At 53.8% G+C, this 22008-nt stretch overlaps 1 protein-coding gene across 3 annotated transcripts in view; it reads left to right on the plus strand.

The window, feature by feature from the left end:
• The first annotated feature begins 8338 nt into the window (after positions 1-8338).
• Positions 8339-22008, plus strand: part of Adgrl1 (adhesion G protein-coupled receptor L1) — a 42211-nt gene continuing 28541 nt past the window's right edge. For 2 of the 3 annotated variants that reach the window (XM_021169576.2, XM_029480517.1), the window contains exon 1: positions 8340-9261. The gene's annotated coding sequence lies outside the window, so the exon portion shown is untranslated. Of the gene's footprint in view, positions 9262-22008 lie in introns of all 3 variants that reach the window. The other variant, XM_029480516.1, reaches the window with a different exon arrangement.

Raw genomic sequence — 22008 nt, forward strand, 5'->3', positions numbered from 1 at the left:
ACCCCTAAAAGATCTTTGTCACAACTAGGATTATGCTCCTGGCATCTAGCAGGTGGCAAGGAAGGGTGCTGCTCCTGCCCCACAATGCACTGGGCAGGTCTCTCTCTAGAATTATCAGCTACAAACACTCACAATGCTGTGTTTATGGAACCCTGAAGACAGCACCATCTCTGGGTTGCTTCTGTCCGTTATGCTCTCAAACCTCTGTCTTCAGCTCACTGCCTTCCCTCCAGACTTCACCATGGCCATCAGGGTGACTCAGAAATCCTACAAGATGTTCACCTCCAGTCCCCAGGCCTTCAGCAGCCGCTCATTCATGAGTGGACCCGGTGCCCACATTAGCTCTTCCAGCTTTTCCCGGGTGGGCAACAGGAGCAGCAGCTTCTGGGGAAGCCTGGCTACCAGCGCTGGATCTGGGCGGCTTTGGCGGGGCTGCTGTCGGGGGCATCACAGTGGTCATGGTGAACCAGAGCCTGCTGAGCCCCTTGAAGCTGGAGGTGGACCCCAACACCCAGGCTGTGTGCACTCAGGAGAAGGAGCAGATTAAATCCCTGAACAAGTTCACCTCCTTCATTGACAATTTACACTTCCTGGAGCAGCCGAACAAGATGCTGGAGACCAAATGGAGCCTGTTGCAGCAGCAGAAGTCATTGAGGAGCAACATGGACACCATGTTTGAGAGCTGTATCAACAACCTCTGCCGGCAGCTGGAAGCCCTGGACCAGGAGAAGCTGGAGGTGGACCTTGGCAACATGCACGGCCTGGCGGAGGACTTCGAAATGTCCCAGGGAAGGAGGCACACAATGTGTCCCCACTGTGAATTAGTCCAGTGGTGGAGCTGTTTGTTGCATGACAGCAATTTTGCTCAGTAGATCTGAGGCTGGGGGATTTTTATTTTACAAACTACAGATCAGATCTGGAGTGCTCCCACCAAGGGCCTGCATGTTAAAAGCTTGGCGCTTTCCTTAGCCTGTCATTACTATGACCAAAGTCCTGAGAGAACAACGTAAGGGTGGGAAGATCTATTTGGCTCATGGCTTCGTAAGACTCCCTCCGTGTTTACTAAGCTGTGTGCTCCCAAGCAGGATGCCTCAGCATGAGAGACTGAGGCAGAAGACTAAGGCAGAAGTGCTCTCAGCAGAGCAAACAGGAAGCAGGGAAAAACCAGGTCTGGGGAAAGACAAGTCGTTGGTGATCTCACTTTTCAAGCTAAGCCTCACCTCCCAAAGTTCCCAGAATCTTCCAACATAATGCCACCAGGTGGACAAGGCATGGGCACCGGGGTGTGTTCACAGTCAGAGTCTCATAGAGCTACAAGATGGCAGAACCCTTGAAAACAGAGGGTTGGGGGGTGGGGGGGGAAGCACTTCAGTGTGTTCTCACTTCTCAGCCCTGGCACGGTTGGCTTTACATAGGCACATGTCTCCCTCTCTATAAGTCAGACATGGGCTTTGGTAAGGAAAGGAGAACCCACACAGCCACGCTGGGTTCTGGCTTCTGCAGGATCTACTGTCTCTACAGAGCAGCTCCCGTTGGGGTTGTAGAAACTGAGCTTCAGTGAGAGGGAGAGAGGTGTGACTGCAGTTCTCCAGAGCTGTTGCTCTCTGTCCCCACCGGCTCCCTCCCACCCCACTGCGGGTCTTCAGTCCTGGGTCAGTACTGGCTTTGTCACTTCAGCAGGCCTACTTGAGATTAGGAACCGCCCATACCCGCCCCACTTCCCTGGAAACCACTCTTGTCTTTTCTGTCCTTTCCCAACCTCTCTCTATCCTCAGATCTCTCTTTCTCACACACAGGACCCCTTCAGTCCCATCTGGCCCTTCCACAGGGCCTCAGACCCCACCACTCCCTGCTGCCCACTTCCATCTTCAGCCTGCCAGCCTCCCTATCACTCACACTGCTGAGGCAGCCTCTGCTTAAGGAGGCCCCAGTGTCCTCTCCAAGGCTCTCCCTGACCTTCACCTTCCACCTTTGCCTTGGCTTCCTGGGGTTCTCTAAGGTTCCCTACCATCCAATGAATGTTCACTAGCTCCAGCTCGAGCTTTCTCTTGCCCTCCCTTCTCCCTCCCTCCCCCACTTTCTTCCTATCAGCTTCCCTGGGGATGCCCACCACCTTACAGACCAGTCCTACACCCCAGTCAACTCAGCCTGCTCCAGGCATCAATCAAATCATCACCAGTAAGCATTCAGGATCTCTTAAGGACCCTTCTTCCTTCTCATCTACTCATCTATCTCTTGATCTCACTCTAAGTATGTCTGGGGTGGCATCTTCCAAACTCCTTTCTACTCCTATACCACTGCTCCCTCCTGCCAGTCTCTACAACACTGCCAGTCCTGTCTCACCTCCTCCCCACCCCCGTCCCCACACACTTTTTTCTTTCCCCAGTTCCCATCTCAGACACGCTCTGTATTCTCCTTCCCTCCAGCCCATCACACCTCAGCTTTCCCCTTCTCCAGGCTGGGGAGATAGCTGTGCCTCCTGCACACCTGGGGAGAAGGGACGCTGCCTCACCTGTGGTCACAGAACAGTAGGACAGCGGCCCCTAGTGGCTGGGGAAAGAACCACGGTTTATTTTAACGGGACCGACTGGGTTCCTGGTAGCACATCAGCCCCCAAAACATATTTTTGGCCCACAGTTTTGGAGGTTCCCTCCATAATCATATAGCCTGCAGCAAGGCAACATATCTTTCTTTGTAGGAGATGTGGGGAACACCCCATTCAGTTCCTAAACAGGAAGTAAAAGGGGGAGACGGGAAGGGAGGAGACTCTCACCGTTTTCTTCAGTCACCCTCAGTGTGGTGGTTTGAATGATAATAGCCCCCAGAAGCTCATATGTTTGAACAGTTGGTCTTGAACACTTAGTGGAACTCTTTGGGAAGGGTTAGAAGGCGTGGTCTTGTTGGAGGGGGTGTGTCACGAGGGTGGGCTTTGGGGTTTAAAATCTACACCATTCCCAGTTAGCTGGCTCTGCCTTGAGCCTGTGTCATAGATGTGAGCTCTCAGCTACTGCTCCAGCACCTTGCTTGCCCGATGGCTGCCATGTTTCCCACCATGGTGGTCATGGGTTCTGACCCTCTGAAACTGTAAACCCCAAATAAACTCCTTCTTATCTAAGTGCCTTAGCCATGATGTTGTATTACAGCAACAGAAAATAACTAAGACACTTTGTGATCCAAAGACCTCTATAAAGCTCCAACTCCTAAAGGTGTATGTACCGACTTCCAACAGTACCAAGCTGGGACCAAGCCTTCAACACGAGTGCTGGCGGAGGACATGCACGACAGACAAGAACACTCTAAGGTGGGCAGTGCTGTGGAGAGGGCCTCAGGAATATGAAGGTCGGGGTGCTAGGCACGTGGAGGTGCAAGGGTTAAGGAGTGTCTCTACAGCATACTCTAAACCCAGCCACTCTTCCTTCCCTTGCATCCTATGCCTTCACTCAGCAACCTCTCGTCTGATGGTCAGCTTCCCAGACTCCCCAGCTCTCTCAAGTCACCCCTCTAACTTTTTAAATATATATTTAGTGTGTGTGTGTGTGCACACTGCATGTGTGCATGTGTGCAGGTATAGCTCAGAGGACAACGTGTGGGAGTCGGTTCTCTCTTTCTGCTATGTGAGTTCCAGGAATTGAACTCAGATTATCATGTTTGGTAGCAAATGCCTTTACTTGCTGAGCCTTTTTGCTGTTCTACGCACATTATTTTTAAAAACCGAGGCTAAATATTATTATGTAAAAGTAAGTGCTCACCACTCCAGGATGGACAGCCCAGCACAAGTGTCTAGGTCCACGACGTGTCTACCAGTCTCACACCCCCGCACATAGGAAACCCTATTATCTGCCACTGTCCTCTCTCCCAGTCTCAGGCCACTATTTCCTGTCTCTATTCTTTTGATATTTCACACCAATGGAGTCATATACTATCATACTACATGACTTCAAACTCAGGGCACTTCTACCTCAGCCTCCAGAGCGCTGAGATTACAGAATGTGCCTCCTTGTCCAGCTTTGACTCCAGTTCTGTAATTGCTCTGTGAGATATGGAACCTCGACTGCCCTTCTGTGAGATGGAGAAGGGGGTCTCCTCACACCTGGGCCATGCCCCCAGGGCTGACTTGCTTTAGTGCTTGCTAGTTGGTGGGTCAAATGTAAATATTACAGCTAACCTCCAAATATCCCCACTCCTCCTGATGCTCAGTTACCCTGTGATCTGCATCTGTCCTCGCTCCACTTCCTTGTTGTACTGGGGATTGGAACACCGCCTTGGATAGACCCTGGCAAGAGCCCTACCAGCTCCTCCCTATAGCAGATTCTGAGCCAGCGCTCTAAGATTGACTGACATTCCTCAACCCTCACGGAGGGATCTTAGGCAGGTGCCCTACTGCAGAACCACACCTCAGCCCCTCACATCTCTCCCCCTAGTGGCCATTAGGACCTGTGCACACTTGAGTTCCTTCTCGCCCTTCCTTCCCATAGTTTCTGTCTCATGGCCCACTAAGCCAACATACTCAGTAACACCTCCCTCTCATCTGAAGGGGCCTTCACTGATCTGCTCAATGCTCCTGCCTCCGGACCCTGGAAAAGGCTGTTCAGTCTGCCTGGCAGGACCTTCCTCATATTCCCTCCCCAACCCTGAGGCTCCTCCCTTTTCTCAGCTCTTTATTCAAACCCCAATCTTCCTGGGGAGACCTCCAGGGACCTCCCCTAACTAAAAAGTGTAGCGCTGAAGCTATGAGAGTCTAACGTGAATGCAGTCTTCCGACCCGCTCCTACATTGCAAACCCCGCCACCATTTCTGGGTTCATTTTCTTTCCTTTCCTTGATGACACTTGTGTCTTGGTGGCATCTTTTATGCATTTGCAGGACCTTGTAGTATTTGTTTGTTTCACCAATTAGAATGTCAGTCCCAGAGGAGATAATTTGTTCACTGCCATCGAACTGAGTTTTGGAGTTAAAGGTAAGCTCACGATGTCCAGCGCTCAGTGAGGCCTTTATCTCGCTGTTCACTTGAGTGGGTTCTGAATGTGGTACTGGAAGGAGCTCAGAAATTGCTCAAGGGATCCAGTACAGGAAGCCCCCAGGGACCGCAAGAGCGCACAAACCCCAATCATCCAGCTCCCTCGACAGGTCCCATCGATCTTGCAGGTGCAGCAAGGGTCCCCTGGAAGGAGTTGGGCTGAGACAAATTTGGAACCCTAGGAACAAGGGTTTATAAAGCCAGAGACCGTAGGCCCCACACACTGAGAGCCCAGAAGGGTACCATTATGTCTAGGACTGAGGTGCCCAACGTGCTAGATGCTCAGGCTATGGGATCACAATGATGCAGAACATTGGATATCTTCATGCCCAGACACTGCACATCGGTGCCCTCAAGTACACGGTGCTCAAAAGATGGGGTGTCGTGCCTATAGACTTAGGGGAACCCAAGACGCGGGACAGCCTGTGCATAAGGATCTAATGGGACCAGGTGTACAGAATGTAGTGGATGGAACGATGTGGTCACTCTGCATAAGGTCCCAACGTGAAAGGCAGGATGCTAGAGTGAACTGCACCCTATCCAGGCCTAGGGTACCTCTAAGGAGTAGAGGGTTAGAGGTACCCGCAGCGGGCGAGTCTGCGCGCGCGCGTGCACGCTTTGGTTCCCGGAGCCCGGCTGCCGGCGCAGCCTCCACTGCGACTGCGCAGGCAGAGTCGGGGTGTGCGGGTGACTCTTCGTGTTCACAACCTCCCTGCATCCTTTGCCTTCTGAGCCCTCTGCCCAAGAACCCAAGAGCCACGGTTAGGATGGAGGCTGGCAAGCCAATTCGGCCGCCACCAGGGGCGCACCACCGGCCACCAGAATTGGGGGAGAGAAGGGTTCTGGAAAGCGGGAGGGGGAGGGGACATCCTGCCAGGATTTTTCCAAACTGAGCCTTGGTCCTTAAAAAATACATATCACGACTTTTCCTCATAATGGAGCGTGCTAGTTCAAACTACCTCCTGGATTGCTTTTGCAGAAGAGATGGGTGGGGTGCTGGAGAAAGGAAGCTAGTAGCTAAAGGTCTCCTCCCTCTCCATTTGGGCTGGAGATAGAATCCAGGCCCTTACACATGCTGTGCAACCACAGCTAGGCCACTGAACACCTCAGCCTCAGAAAACAGACACACACACACACACATACACACACCACTTGCTAGGGGAGTAGAGCTTTCTAGAGATCCGTTGATATGTCAAAGTAGGAAACGCAGAGAGAGACAGGACCCTCCTCTCTATCAGTCAGTCACAAAAAGGATAGGATCTTTCTTGCACTCGAGGTGTATCTTTGGCTCCCTGGATTCAGTCCCCAGGACCTGGTCACTTAGGTTCATAGCTGACACTCTTCAAACATGGAGTCTTCCCTGGGTGGGGGTAGCACCTCACATAAGTACTCCTCCCTGAAGTTTGGAGACCTAGGTTTTGAAGAACCAAGGACCCCCTAATCTTGGAAGAAAAGTGTGTCTTTTAAAGAAGTAGGAATGAAATTTTCGGTAGTGGCCCCTTTTCCCTGTCCATCCATCGGTGCCTCCCCGCCCAATCTCCCACCAGGAGGAGCTACATAGAAGGGTTTCTTGGGAACAGGTTAATGGCCTATCTATATACATTAAGGCTTTTGTGGATAATCTTTGTTCCTATTCAAGACCCACCCAAGTTCTTCCACTCTCAAACCCTTTCCTGACTTTAACCTACTCAGCAGGCAGAACAGCACCTTCCATGCACACTGAGATGGACTTTTAACCCACACCATCCCCCACCCCACCCCACACCTCCTGCTCTAACCTCAGCACATCACATTCTCTGGAAAATCCACATCAGGGTTTATCTGCACTCTTAAGGTAGTGCTACCATTCAGCTGGACGTTGAACTTGAATAAGCTGCCGGATTCGGTATTTAGGCTGCTTTTGGGTGGATTCCCTTCCCCAAGGATCCAAGCCCAGTTTTTTGCTTCTCCTCAGCCATCAATCTTAAGAGTTGCACCCATCCTTCTTTAAACGGATTCTCAGCGCGGCAGCTTCCAAGCTCTGTTCTTACCTCTCAGGATTCCGCTCCCCCGAACCCACACCCCCACCCCCGCACTGAGTTGTCTATATTGCTTAAGTGCCTGGTTTTGGCCCGGGGTTCAGCTTTATAGCTCCCCCCCCCAAAAAAAAAACAAACAAATAAACAAACTGTAAGTCTAGGCAGTGGTAGCTTTGGCTCCAGAGATTTGGGACAGGTCGACCCCCTTCCCCATCTAGAGAAGCAGTCCTAGGCTTCATCTGTAGCTGGGGGGCTGAACCCAGCCTCTGGCTTCACTCACTAAGTCCAAAGCCTAGGAATCTAAGTCCAATCCGCTGCCCTACTTCTCCGAGTCCATCACCTGCAGTGTAGTTCTTACGTTGTGGAAATCTGCACCGGGCTTTTGCTCTCGCCATCAACCTAAAATTCAATTTTTTTTTTTCTTCTCTACCCACCCCCTCCAAAGCCAGACGCTTGAGGCGTTTATAGATACTAACCTCTCCTCCGCTCCTGCAGCCTGGTCAGCTCCAGGACCCTGTCCGGTTGCCAAGGCTCTCTCTTCTGTTTGGGGGAGGGGGGCTGTTCTCATCCCATCCTACCTACGCTCCAGTCCTGGCTTTGCGTCCCTCCCTCGTTTTTTTTTTTTTAATTTATTTATTTTTTTATTTTTAATTTTTTTTTTTATTGTAGGTCTGGTCTCCCAGGGTAGCGGGATCCACACCACATCCCCTTCCTGTCGCATCACCCAGGATCCAGATACTGCTTTTACCTGCCGGCTCTGTTGCAGCCAGCGCGCGGGATCCTTCCATACATCAGTCCAGCCCTCATTTTGTCCCTCCCCACCGCACGTCGCTGTTAGGAAGATGGGGGACAGCCTACGCTGTTGTCAGTCACTAAGCAGCACTCCCTCCGACCCTCCTGCAATCCCGGGTGGGAGATGCTCTGGTCCAGGTCTTTTTTGTTGCCACCGCACAGGCCTGACGCATTACTCCATCTCCCTTGGAAGAATCCGGACCGAAATTTGCGTGCCTCGGGTGCATCTGGTCCTGTCGCAGCTACCTCCCTCCCCCGCCCCCCCACACCGCGCCCCTCCCATCTCTACCCTCTCTGCCAAATCCGGACCAGGTTTTGCGCAGTCCTCGCACAGCTCTCCATTTACCCCTCACCGGCTAGGCGCCTTTCTGCACAGCACGGCTGCAGAGTCCATTCCGTTTTTTCTTGCCGCCCGTCGCACCCCACCACCCCCCAGCCCAACTAGGGGGATCTAGCGCGTCGCCTCCCTCTGCCCACTTTTCCTTGGGGGAGGCGAGTGGAACTCCAGGCCAGGTTTCCGGGCCCTTCCTCGGGGCGCACGGGAGGGCTGCGGAGGCTAGTCCCGGGCGGGTAGTCCACGCCAGGTTTTGCGCTTGTCCGCCGCCCCCCTCCCGGAGCCGGCGGGCCCGGCAGCGCCGAGAGCAGGCGGCTTGTCATTGCTGGTGCCCCGCGCCCGCTCGCTCCGCGAGTCCTGCGGTGCCCACGGGCCCAGCCCCGCGCCCCCTGCTCCGGCCACCCCGGGGGCGCGACGCCGCCGCGCCTGCTTCCAGCTGCGTAGCCCCGGCCCCCTGCGGGCAGCGCGAGCGGTCGGCGCGGGAGCAGTCGGCGCTGCGACGCCCCCGCCCCGCCGTCTGCCGGAGACGCCCCGGCGGATGGGGCCGCGCGGGCCCAGGAGCGGCGCCGCCGGGCGGCGGGGGCCTGCGCGGCCGCCCGGGCAGCCGCGTTAACCCTTCGCCCGCTGCCGTCCGGGGGCGCTGGGAAGTCGCCTGGGCACACACGTGCCGCCTCCGTCGGGGCCGCGGAGCTGCGGGGGAGATGCGGGCAGCCGGCGCCGCCTCGGGGGGCTCCGCCTTGCCCCAGCCCCCCGAGCTCTGACGCCGCCCCCGCCCCTCCGCCTCCACGCCTCGCTCCCCGGGAGGGGCGCAGACCCGCGCGCCCGGGGCCGGGGCCGCCCCCGGGGCGCCGCGATCCGCCTTTTTTTTCCTTTTTTTTTTTTTTTTTTTTTTTACCCACCCCCCCCTTCCCTTTTAAATTTTGCTCGGTGGCGGCAGTGCTGGGCCGGAGGAAAGAAGGGACACGGAGTCCTCCCTCGCTCAGCTACCCCCTCCCCGCTTCCCCCTGGGCCGGGCTCCGGGAGATGTGCCGGGCGGGGGGCCCGGCTTCGCGGAGCCGCCGGAGGAGCGCGCACGGCCGACCCCGAAGCGCCGCTGGACAGGTGAGTGTGCGGGAGTCTCAGGCCACGCCGCACCTGGGCCAGGTGTGCGCGGCGGGAGGGGCGGGGAGCACCCTACCCCCGCCCGCCGGGGGCTTGGTGAGGGTGCGGATGGGCGGCCGCAGGGTGCCCTGCAGGGGGAGGGGACCGCTAGTGTGCCCGCGCGTGGCTGCGTGTGCCCGCGCGCGCGCCGGCCTTTGTGGGGAAGCGGCGCGGCGGTGCCTGCGTGTCCCCGGTGCGTGTGCGCGCGGGTGCTTGGCGCCCTGTTTGTGTAGGTGTCTGGGTGTGAGTGGAGAGGGTGCGTGTGCGCGCAGCGCGCGGGCCCGGGCTCCCCAGAGAAGCCATGTCGGGGGGCTGGCACCGCAGGATGCTGGGCTTAGGGTTGTTTTTCTCTGGGAGGCAGTGGCGCTAATGGGGGTTGGGGGTGGGATGGGGAGAGGTATGTCTGGGTGTCGAGTGAGTTTCAGCCCGGAGGGGTGCCTTGGGCAACCCTGGTGCAGTTGTGAGACATCTTCTGTTAGTGGTACCCTGTTAAGCACGGATGGAGGCTGTCAGGTTGGATCTACCGGAACGAGCTTTCTCTCCTCTTCCAGGTGTTCCTGAAATAGAGCTGTGTGGCTCAGTTGTCATCGTCCCATTTGAGGGTCCTGGGATGAAAGTCCAGTTCGTGTGTGTGTGTGTGTGTGTGTGTGTGTGTGTGTGTGTGTGTGGTGGGAGGGTAGTGTGTACTTATGCAGTGGCCAGAAAATGCCCTCAAATGGCATCACTTCAGTGCGCCCCAGGCACCTATGTGAAGACGGCACCCCGCCGGCAAACACCCCCTAAGCTCACCCATCCCAATCTGTACACTTCTCCGCTAGGTTAGCTTCCAGCTCTATCCTTGCCCAGCATCTTATTACTGTACCTTCCTCATCTCCCCACCCCGCCTTCTCCTCAGCTTTGGCATCTTTGTGGATGTCCCTCCTGTCCCAATGTGAACCAGAGAGCCCCCTTCTTTCCCAGCCTCTCTGGGACCCAGAGCCGGATCTGTCTTCCCATATCCAAACATGTGGTGCGTTTGGGGGAGTTGGGGGAGGGGTTCAAGATGGCCGCCAAGATGGCTGGCAGCCTCTTTATCTCTGTCTGTCTCCCCCTCTCTCTGCTTACCCTCATGCCTCCAGTGGAGTAGGGAGGGTCATCGTGGGGAGGGAGTTGGACAGTGTAGGGACAGGTGTGGAGAACACCTGAGGGTGGATGTCTGTTCTGGGCCTGTTGACCTCCAGTGCTGCTGAGAGAGAGGCCATTGGTACCTGCTTCTCTCTCCTGCACCCCAAGGGCAGGCATGAGTCTTTAATCCTACCCCAGACCCAACTCTATCTGGCCCACAGCCTGATGGCTACCCGTGTTCTCCCCGCTCCCTAGACCCTGGCAATACCCCATCAATCATGGAATGTCAGGGTGTTCCTTTAAGGGTCCCCACAAGTATCTCTGGCATCCTCTTCTTCATCTGCCCAGTTAGGAACTGGGGACCTTGGTGTGTGTGTTGGGGGACGCCTGCTAAGACAGGTCCTAGCTTTGGGGACAGGTGACTTCCTTCCTCCCCACACCCTGCCCACTAATGCCAAATTTATTACTTAAAAGTAGGATGAAAACAGGGAGAATAAGAGACGGAATACAACCTTCATTATCATATCGAGAAAATTATCTGTGATTTTCCTAACTAGCAATTTGCCTGCCATGCCGTTCAGATATGACTTGCCCATTAATTACAGAGATGAAAAATCATCTGGAAGGCGGAAAAGAACTAATTCCGTGGCTGGCGGCATGGCACCTTTGCACTGAGCCACAGCCATGCATGTGGATGTGTGGGTACCGGCCCTCCCGCTGGCTTCCCAGCATCTTCCCCTGCTGGCTTGGGCCGCCCTGTTGCTTTTTCTGTCTAATGTGCTTGCTTACTCCCAGTCATGGGGACGGGTGTACCCCACTATCTCCTGTGCTGCTGGACACCCGTGGACGTGGAGACAGTCCCTGGAGTTGTGGGAGTGTGAGGAGCTGGGGACTAGTGCACCTGGGCCACCGAGCATGGGGGGAGGAGGTGGAAGGCCAGAGATGCGGAGCCAGGCTTCTATTCCCAGCCTGCCCTGGGGAACCCCCTTCTCCTAGGGGGCGCTCTGGAAGCCCCACGAGGGGGGAGGAGCCTGTGAGCGCCTGGCCCTGCTAGAGGAGTCTGTTTGCATCAAGCCCTCTCTGGTCTCCCATCTGCATATGGGACTCTGCTGCCTGCTGTCTTTCTTGTCTGTGTTGACTATTCCACCAGGCTGACAAGAGACCCTCTGGTGCTTCGGCCTCAACATGGGCATCTAGCAGAGGGGAAGGAAGAGGGTCAGTCAGGTGGGCCCCAAAACCTCTAGAGCATACACCCCTGAAAGAAGAGTAGTGGGAACGGGAGCCACCTCCCACTCCCACCGCAGACGGGAGCTTCTGGTCTGTGTCCCCGCCCTCTGCTGGTTCCTCAGCCAGACCTGGCCAAGGACACTGAAAGCTCTAGTTTCTGTGTGGGCTTCTCTCAGGGATCAGATTTCTAGTCGCCAGACACTTCCCCTCCTCCAGCCCCTCAGTGAGGACACTGGAGGAGGAGCTGCCTGAGGTAGGGGTTCCCCTGTGAGCTGGAGGTGCCCAGCAAGACTTGCGCGCCTCTCTGCCTGTGATAGAACCAGATGTCTGCTACTGAGGACAGAAAGTGGGGTCCTGGGGTGGGGGTGGGACTCTCTCTCCACTGTCAGGGAAGACCTGGTGTCTCCAAACCGAGCCGGTTTCCACTTCTTACGTCTGTGTGGGCCTCTTTAGCACACTCTCTGGTTCAGGCCTAGGGTAGTGACTACCATGGTTCCCATGTGTGTAGCTACTTGTCCCTGTGCTCAGAGAGGGTCCAGACTGCATCCCTCCCTCCATGCCAAGGGGATGACTCTTTGGTAGCTGTCTGTTTGCACACTGACAGGAGGACTTTACCTTGCCCACACCTACTAGTGTGAGCTTGCTGTGTGTCCCTGAAGGGCTGGTGCCCTCTGTGAGCAAACTGCAAACACTTCCAAGTGCTTTTTCTGTCAAGTTCCAGGCTTGAGGTGCCACTGGGACAGTGGCTACTTCTAGTTCCTAGGCTCACATCCTGACGAGGGAGAGAAAGAGTGCGTGTATGTGTTTCTTCTAGGGAGGGCAGCCCTAGGCTGAACAGCCCCTCAGCCCCTTGAGTTCCAGTTTTAGGGGATAGAGTGTTTCGTCACGTGCTGTCTCATCTCACCCCCTCTCCCGCTTTTACAAAGGCAGTTCCACCCAGGACATGGCTTGTGAACTCTGCTTCAGACTTCAGCTCCCGCAGCCCTCCTGACTTTCTGTAGAGCCCGTGACACCTCTGTAGTTCCCTGATTGATTGTGCCTGTTGTCTGTCTGTCTGTCTGAGTACGATCCAGAGGTTCAGGGTCTTGTTAGTTTAGGAGCACAGGTGCCCTAGAAGAGCTCATTGCTGAACTGCCTGTGGTTGGTCTGCCGTTCCCAACTCTCAGGGTTGGCTGAGCATGAGTGTGAAGCCAGCACAGACTACAGAGGGAGATCTCACAAAGAGGCAGGCAGGCAGGCAGGCAGGCAGGAAGGAAGGAGAGGTGGCTTAAGAGTCACAAGTGTGCTGTGCTCGTGGCAGGACCAGAATTCAGTTCCCAGCTCCTGGGGATCGGACATCTCTGGCACCTGCACTGGTGCACTCCCCCTCCAACACATAAACATGATTACAGGTAATAAAAGCAATGTAGGACAAAGGGAGGAGGGAGGGAGGTGGGCTGGCACAATTGGCCCTGTGCGATAACCCTTTGACCTGGCCCCCCCTTTAGTAGCAAGGCAAGGGCTGGGTTAACTATGCTTACATTCTTCTGTAATTCTGTGCACATCTGGGGACAGACTCATAGTACTCAAAGGTACCTTTGCGTGTGAGGACATGTGGGGACATGATACCAAATGACTGCGCTACAGGGTTTAGGTTCTAGAGAGGGAATTTGAGGAACGCTTACCCTCACCAGGAGGCTGGGAGCCATTAAAATGTGAGCAGTTGCTCCCAAGATCCCATGGACACTGACCCTCTTTCTGGGATGGGATCCTCCATGGTTTAGGCTTCTCTGGGCCCTGGGGAGCGAGTAACCTTGTCTTGTTCGCCTCCCCTTCCAAAGTGGGGAGAACATAACAGTTCAGTCAACAAACTGGAAACGCCCCAGAGCTAAAAATAACAACGTCCCCACACTTACCCAGAGACTTAAAAAGTCACACATGGACTGTGAGCTACTAGTGGCCCAATGGTATCCCTGATGTTGGAGCCTGATGTACATGCTAGCTAGCCCTTTCTCTCTCTCCCTGTCTCCTCTCTGTGTCCCAGGCTTCCACCCTCTTGCCTCAGCCTCCTGAGTGCTGGGATGATGGACAAGGCTCTTCATGGTGTTCTTTATGGGACCCCCTGGAATCTGTAGGATGCCCAACACCACCCTAGAGATACACTGCCTAAGTGTCAACGGTGACCTCCACAGGTACCACTGCAGCACCCAGTAGTCTCTCCAGGCCAGTTAATTCCAAGGCAGAACTGTCCAGCTGACAAGCATACTCTAAGGCCATGAGTGCAAGCTTGGCACACCCACTCAAAATAAAGCAACATGGGGGTTCCCATGGGCTCTGGACTGGCTATGTTCAAGTTCATTCTCCTTTTCACCCTAGAAATGTAAGATGCCCTTCTGAGCTCATGACAGACAGAATAGGTAGTGACCAAACCATGGTTGCCAGACCCTGCCACAGAGCACCTCAACTAGGGGCCGCTCCATTTGGGGCTTTGTGGGTTCTTCTTTCTTCCACCCTTTCAAACCCCTAACTCTAGATAGGAGAGAGAAAAAATGAGGGGGAAGGGAGTGACATTCTTATTAGACTACTTCCTGCAGATTAGAGCATTGAGTTCCTTGGGGTAAGTTTGATCTTCACCATCAGGGTCCTAATTCTCATTTCCTTGCATATGACTGCTTGGCAAACCACAACCAACCAACAACCCACCCTGGCTCTCAGGAACCTGTCATTTATATACTATCTGAAAAGTCCCCAGAATTCCACATTCCACATGATTGCAGTAACTATCTGCCACTGGTGGAATCCCACCCCTGCTAGAGCACGAGGCAAATCACAGTCAGCTGCTGTGGACGGTCGGAAGCAGCCCCAGACCCCACGCCTGGGGTTAAAATGAAAATACATTCTTATAATATTTCTGTGTTTTTTAAAGAAGCCAACATTCTCACTACAGGTTCAGACATAGTCTGGCTGCCTCCCCACGGCTCTTGAGCCCCTCATTCTCCCTGGGCTGTTCTGTAAACGTGGTCTAAGCCCCAGAGTCTTTGCTGAAGTGCTGTCTCCAGATGAGCATGCCTGTTTCTGTGGTCACTGCGAGAGGCCGTTCAGTGGTTAAGAACACTGGCTGCTCTTCCAGGGGACCTGGGTCCAGTTTCCAGCAGCCTGACAGCAGCCTACAACTCTAGGGACAGGTTCCTAACCTGGCTTCTGTGGGTACAGCACATATGTGGTACACAAACATACATGTAGGCAAAACACCCATATATATATTAAAAAAAGAAAGCCCCCCCCCCTTCTAGCTTTATCTTCCACTGAACTAGAACATGACCAGACTACTTCCTTAGCACCAGCTCCTGCTCCTGAGTGCTGGCTGACACATGGTAGCTGCTTAGGAGAGCAGGTGGAAAGACTACTTTGTCTGTTTATCTGTCTGTCTACCTGCCTACCTGAGGCAGTGGAGATACGGGGCCTGGGATTTCCACAAGCTGGGCAAGTGCTGCACTATGAGGTGCTACAACCACAAACCCAATGTTATTCTGAGCCTCTCAACCACACTTTGCCATTCGATGTGCCCCTGCAGAGACATAGTTCCAAAACTGTGACCTGCATACATATCTCGTCATTTAGCCAGAAGTGAACCTCATCAGGATTTGAACCTTGGACCTGAGGATGCTCTTCTGGGGCTTTGTCCCTTTGCCTTCCTGAGAATTCTGCTTCTTTTTTTCCCCTTCTGGGGGACTTCGCACTCTCTCCCCTGCCAGCATGCAGTCATGGGGGGAGGGGGGAAAGAGTGTCCTGAATGCCCTCTGCCTGGCATGGGAGGTGAAGCTGAAGTGAACAGGGGCACTGTGAGGTGGACACACACCATGGCTGCCCTGGTACTAGAGTTCCACAGTAGAGAGCAGAGCAAGCAGGCAGGTTGGTCAGAGCTTCTTAGAAGAAGGGAAACTGGCTAGAAAGCCTGAGAAGGAAGTAATCCCTAAGGTGAGGAAGAGGCAGGGCTCGGGTACGGAAAGAGACAGTGTTTGTGGCTGAGCGTAGGTAGGAAGCTGGACTGGACCTCAGGGCTGTCATTGGGTTTGAAGGGTCTGTGTTCACCTGTGGAGGGTAGTGAGGCCCAGCATGACATCTGCTGCTGGCAGAACTGAAGTGCTAAGCTGCCAGGGGCATTGGTAGGGTCTCTGGACTAAGCAGATGTGGGGCAGGGGTGGCCTAGTCAGGCAGTCCTGTGGGAGAAGACCCTCATAGCAAAAGGCATCAGAAGGTCCAGGAGTATCTAGCTCTTCCTGGCCCTGAGACATGGAGATGAGGTGGCACAGTACTCCTGAGGCAGCGTTGAGTACAGCATTGATAGGATGGGAGGTAGCAGCTGGGAAGGACAGGTTTCTGGCTTTGGAAGCAGGAGAAAGGGGGTGAATAGGGTGATGTGCCCCCTCCTCTGGTCCCGGGACCACCATCCACAAAGATTCACTGTCCAGAGTAGAATAGTCCCGTGCTTAGAAATGCTTCCACCTCCTTCACAGGAAAAGCCAGGGTCATCGCAGAGGCGCGCAGGTACACCCTCACTTCCCTCCACTCTCCTCTGCGTTTGCTGGCTACCAGCTTGTAGCACATTGCTATCTCAGGACCTTCTCACAGAGAAACATTCCCTGACTGCACATTTTGAGGGCCCTCCTGCATGTCTGGCCCCTTGCACCTATTTTGTCTTTATTAATCAACAAATAAGCACCTACTCTGTGCTCTGGGCTGACTATATGGTAGATGGAGACAGGACCTTTTTCTCTGGTCTCTAGCTGGTGGGAAAACCAACCCAGAGAGTTAACTATAAGGAAGGACAGAGTGGGAGAGGACATGGGGAATGAGGGGTGTGTAGATTGATGGGAGACTAGAGAAAAGGCATCCAGGGATACAGGGTGTTGTGGGTGGCTCTTGCCTCTCTGTAATCCAGGGATAGCTTGTGGCCAGCTGGGGATGAACCCAGGGCTTGTGTGTGTATATGTGTGTGTGCGCTCATCAGGGAGTGTCTCTCCAGGGGCGGGGAGTGGGGCTGTCACTGAACCACACCCCCAGCCTTTACATTTTTAAAAATGCATTCATTTATTTATTTTGAGACAGAATCTCACAACCTGTTTAAAATCCTGACTGGTCTGGAATTCGGTTTGTAGACCAGGCTGATCTTGACCCTATGACAGTCCCATTTCTGCCTCCAGCCAGGGCAGCCTTCAACACTTCTCTACCGAATGCTTCCATATCCAGTTCCTGCTCTGCTGGGCGCTGGGACACACTCATACACAGCCCTGCAGAGCCAACACCCAATGGGAGAGGAAAGCATATGATGAAAATGCCAGGTTCCTCCCTCGGCATCAGAGCCGTGGGAGATGAAGAAATAGGGGCAGGGCAGAGCACAGCATACTGGAGTTGGCAGGCCTTCCTGGGCTCTGAGGAAGCATGAGCAAAGTCCAGTAGACAAGGAGGTGGGCTGGATATGCAAAGGTCCTGGGGAAGGGCTGTGTGGGGCCTCAGTGAAGGCTTTGCCTTTTGGTCTAAGGAAGGTGGGAGCCATGGGGTGTTCTCAGAGAAGACGGAGGGAATGATTCAGGGGTTAGCTGGCTACCCCGACCTCACTTCAGAGAGTGAGGGCTGGAGCCGGGGTGTAAGGGAAGAAGTGACTTTATGACAGAGATGTCATAGGGATTCACTGCAGCTGTCTGTGGGGAAGGACCAGGCTGCTGCCTGGTGAGTCTGCGGCACTGAGTATGCACTGGGGACCTGTCCTTGTCCTAGCCTTCTTGGGAAAGGACTCAGGCCCGACACTCTCAGGCACCTGCTCTATCTCTGCCAAACTCCCTTGTCAGTTCCCATGTAGGCTTCAGGAAGACCAAGAGCCTAATCAGTTGATCCAGACCCAGGCCTCTACTCCAGACTGGCTGTGGTCCCTGCACAGTGTCCACCAGCCTTGGCTTCCTAGAAGTGGAGGTGCAGGTGAGCCCACAGCCAAGAACAGGAGACAAACTGCCTCAGGACGGCTGTTTCAGGGACGGGTGAGTGAGGCCAGGAGGGGCCCAGCGCCCCCATCTTGTTGCCTGTCACCCCTCCTCAGACTCTCAGACTCCCAGACTCCCACCCACTCAGCATACAGGGTTGCCGTGGCAACTGCAGGCTAGGGCAGGCTCCAGGCGCCCCCTCTCCTCCAGCAGCCGCTTCTCCTCCTGTCACACTCCTGTCCCCACCCTAGGGCACTCGAGGACAGACCCTGCTGCACACGCCTTCTCCAGGCTAAAGGCAAGTGTAGGTCTCAGACACAAACACAGAGGCAGGTGTGTGGCCCCTGGAGGACACACCAGAGTGGAGTCGCCAGCCTCGTTTCCCCAGGGTCACAGGTGTGAGCTGGGGCCTGGGAGGGACTTCGTCGCCTTTCAGGTCACTGTCACCGTGTTGGTGGGTGAGCTCAGTGAGGGCTTTAAGCTGAGGGAGGTGGGAGCCGTGGACTGCCCTGTGCAAAAGAGGGACAGAAATGATTCAGGTGCTAGGAAGTGCCCCTCACCTCGGTGGAAAAACTGCTGTAGAGAGTGAGGATGCGGGGAGGGGACTGTGCTGGGCAGAGACGGCACCCTGGAGAGTCTCAGAAGGTACCAAATTCCATAAAGGGGCCACTGCAGCCCCTTCCTCTGTTGTTGGGGTTAAATCAGGTGTATAGTGGCCAGGTGTGATAGCACCCACCTGTCATCCAGCACTTGGGAAGCAGAGGCAGGAGGATTGCCACAAGCTCAGGCCAGCCTGAGGATGAGTCCCCAGGTGTGGCAATGTGCATCTGTGACCCCAGTAAAGATCACGGCCACAGAGTCATCGAGGAGCTTGCTAACCAGGTACTCTACACGCTCTGGTGAAGAGACTGCCTCAGAAACAGAAGATGGAGAGTGAGTGAAGAAGACAAAGTGTAGTCTGCCACACCCTGCCCTTTATAAATACTCACTCGAGGGCTGGCGAGATGGATGGTTCACCTTTTAGAGGCACGTGGCCTGCCTTTCCCAGGCTCTGCTCTCAGCACTTCCCACCTTCATGTTGGGGATCCAGGGCCTTCGGCCTCCGTGGGTATCAGCACTCACTCAGGTGTATATACCCCACATACACATAGTTAAAATTGAAATGTATATTAAATATATTAAATATGTAACCCTGGCCCGGGACTTGCTGGGTTGACTGACTAGCCTCACGCTCACAGAGCTCTGCCTGCTTTGTCATCCTACGTTTAAAGGTGTATGCACTTAGCTTAAATTTTATTTTAAAATAATGTCTTAAGTTATCCAGGCTGGCCTTGAACTCACTCTGTAGCTGAGTGGCCTTCAATTCAAGACTCCCTTGTCCCTTCCTCCTAACTAGCTGGACTGACAGACAGTTCTGCACTCCCCCACATACACCTCACTGGAGAGGTTTGGAGAGCTTTTAGTGGGCGGGGCAACTAAGCTTAAGTGAGACCCTATCATGGGTTCCAGCTAGGGGGCACTGCTGCTGTCCTTATAAGAACATAAGAGGCGCAGGGATACTTCTCCTACACACCAGGAAGGCTGAGTGAGGACAGGTGAGAAGACGGTCTGCATGCTGGCCAGGGAGCCCTTGACAGAAGGCCAGCTTGCAGGCCTCTTCAGCTCAGACCTATTTCTTAGAGCAAGGAGAAAATCCGTTTCTGCTGGCCAGGGTCCCAGATACCAGAGTCTGTGCTTGAGCCTGTCTGTGAAGTAGTGTAGCATTTGCAAGACTCTGCATACCCCATCCTGGAAGCTTTAACCCTTCCTGGGACTGCACAGATTCCTGACACAGCATCAGTGTATAGAAGAGTAATTGCTGAGGGAATCCAACATCCTCTGTGGGCATCTGTACACAAAAGGTCTAAACATGCGCATGCACGCTAACACCCCCCCCCCCCCACACACACATGCACATGGATGGATTGATATCTTTCAGGGTTTTGTTTGTTTGCTTTTTAGAGACAAGATCTCAGTATGCAACTCTGACTGTTCTAGTCTTTACTATGTCCACCAGTAGTATGTACACTCTGTACACTATGTTCTGGCTTTGAACTCCCAGAGATCCACCTGCCTCTGCCTCATAAGTACTGGGAGCAAAAGGTGTTTGCCACCATACCCAGCAGTAGTATACAAAGCCATCTTCCCAGCTCCCTCTAAACAAATTTAAAAATCATAATACAATCCAAAGACATACTAATTTGATAAACTTGCATGCTCAGGAATGATGGTAGGAAAATATTACAAGCTCTTGTTTTCCCATAATTAAACCATATTAAACCACCATGTTTTTATAAACGCAGAAAACTTTGGAAAAAGCCAAGAGTGCAGAACACACCTATGGCGGCGTACTCTGTGAAACACGGGTGCACTCCATAGGCTAAGGCGGTGGAGACTAGGGCACACGCTGTGAATGTCTTGGACTTAGAATCAAGACTCTAGTGGTGTCAGAGAGTATACTGTAGCCGGGTGTTGGCTACTTAGTGGGGGCTCTTTTCTTCTTCCTTCACCCTCTTCTTCCACCCTTTCAACCTCCTAACCCTAGATAGGTCTGAAAAGGGGGTGGGGGTGGGGCAGAAAGGGGTGACCTCATCATTAGACTACTTCCTGCTGATTAGGGCCATCAAGTTCGTTGGGGCAAGTTTGATCTTTGCTGTCTGGATATCTAATTTCTCCTTGTTTCTCCTTTGCTACTTAACAAATGGCAACCAACCAACAACACACCAAATGACTCTTGGGGTCCTGGCATTTATATACCCTCTGGAGAATTTATATACCCCCGCCCCCAGAATTCCAAATGCTCACAGAACCTGTCTGCAGCTGGCCAATCAAATCATGTCCCTGCTAGAAGAGGAACAAAGGAAAGAAGCCACAGTTCTCCCTTACAGTGCAGTTCAGGCAAGCCCTGGCAGAAATGCCTCTGGTTCTCCATGTGTTTGATTTGAATTACTTTTGGTCAGTTATGAGAAGTTGGTGGTGAGGCTACAACCCATGGCTCAAGAAGCTGGCTTCTAGCCCCCAGAGCCTGGGGTCCTGTCCTCAGCATGTCAAGGGAGAAAGAACCAGGCAGGCCTGGCGTCAATGGACACAATTCCAACCCTAAGAAAGCTAGACTGAAGGGCTGGGTGAAGTGCCTTGGGAGGACGCTTGCCTAGAGTGGGCTTCACAGAGTCCCTGGGACTGCAGAACCAACAGCTCCTGGGGAGTCTTGGCGTGCTGATATCTGGGGTCCCAGCCAGAGGAGAGGCTGAGGAGGTAGGAGTGTCACTGCAGCCCAGGAGGTCACAAAAGCCTGGGCAGCATGGTAAAGCTCTGTTGCAAGGTAACAGGTAATTAAATGAAGCTAGGCGTAGCATGCACTTGTAATCCCAACTTGCAGGAGACCAAGACAGGAGAGCTGCTGAGAATTTAAAGGCCAGTTTGGGTTACTCAAAAACCAAGCAGTCAAAATGACCCTGTAGTTAATACCACTTAGTACTGTATGCTTAAGTGGTTCGGAGGCTGGGGGTGCAGCTCACAAGTAGAATAAATTCTTAGTAAACAGGAGGCCCTAGGTTTCATCTGCACTCTAGAAGAAAACACATAGTTTAGATGACCTAAATTATGTCGTGATTTATATATAACATATATGAGTATGTTACTAGGTATGTACTCCACCTCTGTGCTTGGTGACCTCGGGAGTCTAGAAAAGAGCATTGGATTCCCATGGAATTGGAGTTACAAGTGGTTATGAGCCACCATGTGGGTTCTGGGAACTGCACCAGGGTCCTCAGCAAGGACAAACGGTTTTGACCACAAAGTCATCTCTCTAAATCTTATGTTGTAGTGTTAAAAACACGACATCCCTCGGCCTGCAGGAAGCCTAGAGTGTTAGCACAATGAGGACAGACCCCTGACTCACTCAGAACAGAAAAGGGTCAGGGCTTCTGAGATCTGGACCTGGAAGGTGGCTGCCACTGGTGGATAGGAGGGGTTCTTGGGGTCTGGTCCTGCTAGAGAGTATACTTGCACCTTCGCCACCTCTGCTGTCCATGGGGCCTTAGGTCATGAACTGGATGGGACTCTGCATCGAGAATGCAGACTTGGTGGAAGACTTTGTCCCATGCTGTTGTCCGTCCATCCATCACTGTTCACTGTGGTGAGGGTCTGATAAGCCCACTGCGTGCATGTGAAGATTGTTGCTCTCGTAAGAGTATAATAATAATTTTACCTCCCCGAGGGGGGAGGGGTGTCAGAGGATAGACCTGGCCCTAGATTGTTTCAAGGTGACTTGACTTTGGGGACCTGGACTCGCATGGGGCAGGGGCTCACAGAGCCTCCTGTAAGTGTTGTGAGCCATTTCCTTCTGCCTCTGAGGCTCTCACAGTTGGAAAGAAAGCTC

Source organism: Mus caroli, chromosome 8, assembly GCF_900094665.2.
Source record: "Mus caroli chromosome 8, CAROLI_EIJ_v1.1, whole genome shotgun sequence".
NCBI lineage: Eukaryota > Metazoa > Chordata > Mammalia > Rodentia > Muridae > Mus > Mus caroli.